This window comes from Myotis nattereri, assembly GCF_964212035.1.
Source record: "Myotis nattereri genome assembly, chromosome: 2".
NCBI classification, from domain to species: Eukaryota; Metazoa; Chordata; class Mammalia; order Chiroptera; family Vespertilionidae; genus Myotis; species Myotis nattereri.
Genome location: NC_138076.1, coordinates 143,605,502 through 143,614,484, shown reverse-complemented (window position 1 = coordinate 143,614,484; position 8,983 = coordinate 143,605,502). Strand labels below are relative to the sequence as shown.

Here is an 8,983-nt window from a genome sequence, read left to right as displayed (position 1 = left end):
AGCTGAGAGTCGATCCAGGTCCTCTGAAGTCAAAGTCTATACTCTTTCCAAAGAAAGGCAACTGAATCTAGAATAGCTAATGATTGTAAAATATTATAATTGAAAGGGAGCAATTGAAGACATATCTTTACTTTAAAAAGGAGGAGGAGATGTGCCATGGCTTCGGTAGCTGTGGCTTCTCCCGCTGGGTCTGAGCCTCACCAGCCCGTCCCCCAGGAGACATTTGCAGTGGGCCAGCCCTGCTCCACTGTAACCATGTGTGACCACAAGGCGGTGATCAAAAATGCAGCAGGATTCCGTGGAATGTGCTACTCGGGTGTTGGAGAAATATAACATAGAGAAGGATATTGTGGTGCATATTAGAGGAGTTTGATAAGAAGTACAATCCCCCTGGCACTGAATCGTGGAGAAGAACTTTGGTAGTTATGTGACACATGAAACCAAACACTTCATCTATTTCTACCTGGGCCAAGTGGCCATTCTTCTGTTTAAATCTGGTTAAAAGCATGGACTGTACCACATACCCAGTGATTCATCCAAAAAATAAGGATTGCAGCCTAACTTTCAAATACCAGAGGCTGACATCTTCAGCCTTGCTTAAAGGAATATCTTGATCTTGAACCTTTTTTTTTTTAATATATTTTATTGATTTTTTACAGAGAGGAAGGGAGAGAGATAGTTAGAAACATCGATGAGAGAGAAACATCGATCAGCTGCCTCCTGTACACTTCCCACTAGGAATGTGCCCGCAACCCAGGTACATGCCCTTGACCGGAATCGAACCCGGGACCCCTCAGTCCGCAGGCCGACGCTCTATCCACTGAGCCAAACTGGTTTCGGCTTGAACCTTTTTTGTGTTGTTTTGTACAGGGCATTCTCTGAACTCATTTGTTGTGCTTATAAAACAATTAAAAAAACAGCTTTTATTTGTATTTATTTTCTATTCCATATTTCTCTGCCTCATGTTTTTCCTCCTCAAAATCTATTTCTTTCCCCAAAAAAGTAAAAATAGGGAAAAAATTAAAATAAAATAAAAATAAAGAGGAAGAAACTGAAGTCCAGAGAGGTGAAATTATTTGCTTGGGATTACACAGCTCATTAGCAGCAAAGCCAAGTCTAGAACCCAGGATTCTTTCCACTATTCTTTTTGTTGTTAATCCTCACCCGAGAATATTTTTCCCCATTGATTTTTAGACAGAGTGGAAGGGAGGGAGAGAGACAGAGAGAGAAACATTGATGTGAGAGAGATATCAATTGTTTGCCTCCTGCACGAAACTAGGGGCCGGGGATCAAGACTGCAACCGAGGTATGTGCCCTTGACCAGAATGAAACCCTCAACACTTCAGTCCACAGGATGACACTCTAATCCAGCGGTTCTCAACCTGTGGGTCGCAACCCCTTTGGGGGTCGAATGACCCTTTCACAGGGGTCGCCTAAATACATCCTGCATATCAGATATTTACATTACGATTCATAACAGTAGCAAAATTACAGTTATAAAGTAGCAACGAAAATAATTTTATGGTTGGGGGTCACCACAACATGAGGAACTGTATTAAAGGGTCACGGCATGAGGAAGGTTGAGAACCACTGCTCTAATCAGTGAGACAACCCAGCTAGGGGCCCACTGCTCTTTGCTGACCCTCAGAATAAACACTATGGCACTTCTCTGGTTGAGCATGAATGAAAAGCATTCATTTTTTTCCTCTATTTTCCTGATCTGGATCTTGTGATGGAATCTATGGATAGTGATGAACATGATGTCTCTATGAGCTATAAATGCATCAAAAGCAATTGATGGAGACTCTGGCGTTAGTGCTCCAGGTTCCTCTGAGCGCCTGAGATCTTCCTCATATCTCTCTGATGTCAATATGACTCTCACTTGAAGGCATGGAAAGCAACTACATAGTTCTGTTTTAAAAATCAGATGTGTTCTATTTGAATTGTTCAAATGTTAAAAGGGGACCAATTGAGCATCATTACAGCAGTACCATATTTGAAAGGAAAATGTTAAAACCTTAGTAAGAATTTTAGAAATACGTAAAAAGCTCTAAGTTAATGCTTCTAAGCATTTTTCCATCTCTGTGGGAGGTTTGTGCTGTGTTCCCATGCCAGTTCGTGGGGGTAGTTTGCATAGAGGTTAGACTCAAAGGCAGTGGAGCTAGCTGCCTGGATGACAATCCTGGCCCCACCAAATGGTGATAAATTTTCTTCAACTCCTAATCCTCACTTTCTTGTCTACTGATTGAAGAGTGATAAAAATTATGGCAGAAACTGCTTATACTCTTCCCAATAACCATTCTCCCCTACTTCTTTGCTAATAGAACCCTGATTTGGGGGAGAGGGTAGCAATGTATCCAGCTGAAGGAGTGTATGTATGGTCTTCCTTGAAACTTCAGATAGAAAATAAGATGTAAGTGGTAGTCATCATATGAGGGCTCCAACATTTCTCTAAAAAGAATTATCTAGAAAGTTGTTTCCTTTTGCTCTACCCCCACTTCTTCTTTTTTTCCTACCTTGAACTCGGATAAGGTATCTGGAACTCTAGCAGCCATCCTGGATCAAGAACATCCAAGCCCTGTCCCAAGGGTGGTGGAAGAGATAGAAGGAGCCTGGATCTAAGATGACCCAAAAGACACCATTCCAGCCTTGAACCACCCACTTCTGGATGTTTTTACATAAAAGAAATGTAAATTTGTTGTTGTTATTGTTGTAAATTTGTACACCTGAAACCTGTGTAATTTTGTTAACTAACCAATGTCACCCCAATAAATTTAATTTTTAAAAATAAATTTTTATTTTAATATACTTATTTGGAATTAACTATTATATACAGTCAAATCTAATGCTGATTGAAGTACCAATATCATAGATTTTATAATAACTAAATAAGATAATTCATATACAATATGTGTAGGCCCATTTAGTAAGTACTCAGTAACTATTAGTTGCTGCTACTGCCATTATTAATACTCTGTTAATTACTATGATTAGCACTACACCACCAATAGTATTATGTCCTATCTTCCCATGCTTCCCATGTAAGTTCCTTGAGAGCAAACCTTGTACTTTACTCCTATTTGTAGGCCTGCTACTGTGCCCTATACAGGATTTTTTAAAGGTATCTTCTACTTACAGGAAAAGTAATTTTGATTATTTTTAGTTAAATTTGCTAATAGGTATCAAACTTATAAATCATTGATAATAAAACCTGGAGAAATAAAACCAGCTTTTACATAGGTGTCTGTATTTCCTAATTCTTGTTTTAAAGTATGCATTGTCTTATTTATATGTGAATTGGCAACCAGTTTTAGGTATACTGCTAATAAAACATTATCTTTTTTTTTACCAAAAAAGAAAAATGTGCAAAAAAAACCCATGGAAAATCTGGTCACTAGACCTGAAAACTATCTGCCACACTCATCACCAACCCTCGCTGTCTTCTTTTATTGTGATGCCTATCCTTTATTGAGCACTTACTATGAACTAGATGTGCACGAAAGGGGCCACATGCTGACCTGACAAGCTCAGGGGGGCCTGCATGGCGGTCTTGCAAACTCAGAGACCTAGAGTAACCACAGAGGATGGTCTGAAATTAAACTTTAACTGAAAGCAGTTGTGGTGGGCAGTTACGTCCTAGGCCGGTATCTTCACTGACAAGGTCAACTTTCACCTTAACTGAGCCTGTCTGTCTTTTTGCATCTATGATAACATACCCTTGAAGTGTCTGGGTAACTTGTAACTTCCCTTTTTCTGGAGCCCTTGGGGCACAGCCTAATGTACTGAGCGCCAGGACTGATACCACAAATTCCTTCATTATCATGTTAATTGTTCCTGCACCCACCTAAGTATGTGTCCATCATTTTACTTTTTATCCAATCCCAGGGGTTCCCCCCCCCTCCCGCTTTGCTTTCTCCCCTCTTTCTAATCTATCACCAATGAATTTCATGTAATCCACCTATGTCCCTTCCTTTGACTGCAATGTATAAATACAGATGTAACCCGCCATTCTCCGGAGCATTATCTCAATTCATTAAGGTTCTACTTCCCGGCATATGTCGACAGTTTGGCTCAAATAAATTCACAAAAATTCTTTACAGGTTTCAATGGTTGTTTTTTTTTTTGTTTTTGTTTGTTTTTTTTTTTTTTTTTACCTTAACATTACTGGGCTAAGCCTGAATTAATCACTAATATCAACTTTGTGGGAGAGCTACCCTTTGTAGAGTTAGTAAAGGGGTGGGCAAACTTTTTGACTCGAGGGCCACAATGGGTTCTTAAACTGGACCGGAGGGCCGGAACAAAAGCGTGGAAGGAGTGTTTGTGTGAACTAATACATGTTAACACTGCTGCTGGTGAAGGAGCGGAGGGGAGAGCAAGAGAACCCTCCGCTCTTTCGGCTCCGCGGGCCGGATAGAACAGCCGAAAGGGCCGAATCCGGCCCACGGGCCGTAGTTTGCCCACGGCTGATAGTATCTAGAATAAAATATTCTAGTGAAAGTCAATTTTTCAAACTCAAGCCAAATGACAGAAAATGTTTCTTAAGAAATGTGAGCCTATAGAAAATTCAGTTTTGCTTTATTCTGTTTATGTTCCTTTTCAGAGACTCAGAGGAAAAACAAAATCTTAAAAAGAGAAAAGAGAGCTTAATTATTCATTTTCCTTTCCCTCTAAAATAATCTACACACATACACAAAGAAAACCACTTAATCTTAATCACTAGTTAGAAATAAACCAAATGAGTGTGCACTGAGGAAGTCTTCAGAGGAATACCTTTGTTCCTCCCCCTCCCTGCTCACTTTTTTTTTAGGGGGGGGGGAGGGGCAAGATCTCTTCACTTTCTAGGCCTGCCTGGATCACCCCCTCCCGCCCCCTCCCCACTTCGACTGGGCCTATCAGTATGGAATCCTCCTGCCCACCCTTACAACTCACACCCTTGTATTTAATACATGATTTCATACTTCCGATTCACAAATTTTGCCTCTCACTCCTGTTCTACATGTTAATTTCTGTGCAGTAAGTTTGAGGTAAGAGCAGTGATTGTGTATGTCAAGCCGAATGCATACAAATAAGAGGGTACCCTGCTCAGCACACCGACCTTGTCATGAGTTTGTTTAGGGGCGCTGAGAACCAGCTAATCCCACAAAAACTGCTCTGTGGCCCTATTTTACACGGTTATTTGGTTCAACCGCGTATTGTTTTTTAAAGCCACATTGAAATCAAAGTGTTTTCCCAGGCTCTCGGAGTGCCCGGGTCAAGAATGCTGACCATCTCCTGTCAGAGAGAGGCTGTCAGCATCACCCCCTGTCAAGCACTCCCAGTCGTCACTTGAATAAGAACAAGCAGGCAACCCGCGGCCTTGTGACAAGCGCTGAGCGCGGGGAGCCAAGTGCTGTGAAGGGAGCCTGTAAAGGTCACTTTATGTAAGAGGAAAGACTGGCGTCACCCAGAGGCAGACGCAGTTTTGAATTAAAAACCTGCTTCCTGGACGCTGGAGCACATGTCCCCACTGGGGACCCTCTCCTCCCCCCGCCCGCCCCTCGTCCTCTCAATGAAAGGTACCAGTTCTGAAATCGCCAAGTTGTCCAGTTTGGGGTATCGAACGTCCTAGGGAGGTGATAAACCGTTATTTATGATTGAATTTTGAGCTTTGTGGATTGCATCCACCTAGTTCCTTGGAAGGGAAATAACAAGGTTGACCACCCCACCTTTTGGATTTCATGGTTGCCAATGGATCCGTTACCCTGGACATACCTTTTTCAGGGAATATTTCTCCTGACACTTACACAGAGAGGCGAGAAAAGCCAGTCAGCTACCTCCTTAAGCAACTGTATAAACATTCAAATCACTTCAACATTTTTCAGCTCCAGAGATAATTTCAAGACCTTAGGGTGGGGGTGAGGGGGAGTTAGTAACACCGGAAACATTCCATGAATATTTTAGGAGTCCTGTGATAACATAAATTCCAAACAGCTTTTTAACCTAGTTTCTAAATAAATAATTTTCAGTTAATTTTTGAAAAAAAATATATCTTAACAACCATATTTAAAATACATTTGTTTCAAAAGATATACCAGTTTTCTTTTGTGCATTTTCTGCTTGCTTAAAGTTTTTGTTAAACCACATGGATGATATTTGGAAGGTCGAAGTCTAAACTCACTTTTGAAAACTGTAAATTAAAGTTTATTGTAAATATTTATAACCGCCTTAAGACAGTTTGACAGCTTATATCATTTAAATAAAAACTTATACTTTGGGCAGGGGCGTGGTGCATATGGTGTCTGGAAGTTTCAAGTGATTATTTGCAAGAATGACACCTTGAATTTGTGTAAATTATCCTCCAAGCCCTACAACGCAGTGGCACAGTGGAAAGAGCACTTATCAGAGAAGCTGGGTTTGGTTTGCAGTCCTGGCTTTGATTAATTGGCTGCAACCACGAGCAGCTCCCTGGCCCTTCCTGTGTTCATTTTCTTCCTCTGCAAAAAGGGGAGCGATGAATGAGGCTTTGTCTAAACTCCTAAAATTCCATTTTCAGCTCTGGTCTCAAACTCACCATTTCCACTGATGGAGGAGAGGTATCATTGCCTACCGTCTTATAGAAGGCAAATACAAACCAGGGCCCACCAGCTTGAGACAGCCACACGGCTCAGGTCTCCCAGGAACTGCCTGGCACTCTTCCTAGGCATCAGGAATTTAATGAGAACCTCTGGGAATCATTATAATTATTCTTTGTGAGCCAGTGCACTGTGGCAAGGATCAGAGTCACCCTCACACATTCAACCATATACTGATCGCTACCTTAGGAGCCTCCTTTGCTGTCAGAAACTGAAAAAGTAAATTATTAAATTATTCTCTCACTGAGATTGAGCTATTCCCTCCAGGGATGGTGTCGAAACAGGACAACAGGCAATTACAAAGGGACTTGGCAGTACCACAGACCACTGCTTTGTAACAGGGGTTTGGGCAGGCTGGGGCAAACTCTCAAAGCAGGATGCCCAAAGCTCTGGGGGAGCCAGCTGCGCCCAGTGCTGTTTCAAACCCCTCAGATGTCAGGTTCTGCAACAGAAACTGACCAGCTCATCTTCGTGAGCCATGAAAGTTACTAGCAAGAAAAGTGAATATATAAATACACACACACACAAATGTATGTATTGGGGGTTACTTGGAAGGATCATTAAAGGCAGGTATATGTTTACAAATTGCAGCCAAGCTTTGTAGAAATAAACATTTTTTTAATAGCTAAATAGAAAAAAGAGCCCGGTTGGTGTAGCTCAGTGGATGAGCGTTGGTTCCTGCACCAAGAGGTTACCGGTTCATTTCCCAGTCAGGGCACATGCCCTGATTTCCAGCTCGATCCCTAGCAGGGAGCGTGCAGGAGGCAGCCAATTCATGTTGATGTTTCTCTCTCATTGATGTTTCTATCGCTCTCCTTCTCTCTTCCTCTCTCTCTCTCTCTCTCTCTCTCTCTCTCTCTCTCTCTCTCTCTCGGTTCAATAAAAAGATATTTTTTTTAAAAAATGTAGAGGAAAGAGAATATGCCTATAACCATTACGAGTTTGGTTTCTTTGACTGTGATTAGTCACAAAGCCAGGCTGCTCTTTTGAGGTGATGAGTCAGTCTGACAGAGCAAGCCACACCACTCAGTAGAGTCTGCTACAGCCAAGTACAAAACATTTGCAAAATAATTGAACTGTTGGCTCCGGTACGAGCGGAACTGTATGTGAGTTATCAGCGTCAGGAGAAAGCCAGTGGAGGACCGTGACATAATTAGAACTTTGAAACCCCTCAAGAGTCATTTCCTGTGTCTTTCTGTACAGTAGTTGAATACTCACTTATCATTCACTTCAAAAGCAAAGGATGTCTAGTCTTAAAGGACTGCAGTATGTGTTTACTCTGTTATAAATGACTGGCAGGGTTTGAGGGTATTCAACATAACCACATTTTTTCAACTATTTTTTCAAGTTTTTCTTTCCAGAGCTCAATTAAACATCAAATGCTTCAGGTTAATGCCCCGGCAGGGAGCAAGCACTCCCACATCTACCATATCTCAGCAGTTAATTCTGGCTCTGCATCAAGGTGTAGCAGAGTAGAGCTCTCTTTCCCCAGGTTCTAAAAATCCCTTCAAGATAAAAATCTGATTCAGAATAACCCTCAGACCAAGGAGCTCTGCCCACATCAAATGTCCACCCAGTTCATCTAAGTTTCCCAAGTCCTCTGGCCCCTACCTGCGCCATCTTTGACTCACTTTGTAAGCAAGGAAAGCCAGGGCTCTAGAGCACCCACGTCATGGCATTTATTTGCCATGGCGAGGGTTTCTAACAAGGTCTTTGAGAAAGATGCAAAGCCAGGAAGAATACCTTGATGAATAGATTCATATTCATTCAATAGAAGAACTGTGTTTATAGAGTTCATTATTCAGGTTTTCCTGTGTCAATAATTCTGGACAGTGGCATAATTGTGCTCATATGATTCCTCCCACTTTACTATGAACATAAATTTGGCTCGAGTTCTATAAAAAAAAAAAATCGGAATTACTTAATGCTATTTTTAATTGCAATAATATCCTGTTTTTAAATCTAAATTATTTGGACTGCAATACACATTATGTGTATTATATGCACATGTAATCTCTGTATCTATATAGGCATAATAGAAATAGAAATATCTAAATATCCTTCTTAAAATGGTCTTTAGATAATAATAATATTTACATAATGCTTTACTACAAGTAAAGTGGTTAAGTAGTGGCTCTGAGATTGCACTCATAGATTCACTGCCACTTTATAGTATATCCATACTAGCTCCTCAAGAGCTACTGAGACAGGCCTCTGCCAGTTCTACAGGGAGCACTGGAGCTGAGATGGCCCTTACGGCTGTCCTGATCGAGACAACAGGGCATGGTCTCTTTTTTTAAAAAAATTGATTTTAAACAGAGGAAGGGAGAGAGAGAGAGAGAGACATCAATTTGTTCCACCCATGTGCCCTG

At 41.2% G+C, this 8,983-nt stretch overlaps 1 pseudogene across 1 annotated transcript; it reads left to right on the top strand.

The window, feature by feature from the left end:
• The first annotated feature begins 255 nt into the window (after positions 1-255).
• LOC308535921 (dynein light chain 1, cytoplasmic-like) lies at positions 256-502 on the top strand (annotated as a pseudogene). Its single transcript has one exon. The product of its transcript is annotated as a dynein light chain 1, cytoplasmic-like (transcript).
• The last annotated feature ends 8,481 nt before the right edge of the window (positions 503-8,983 follow it).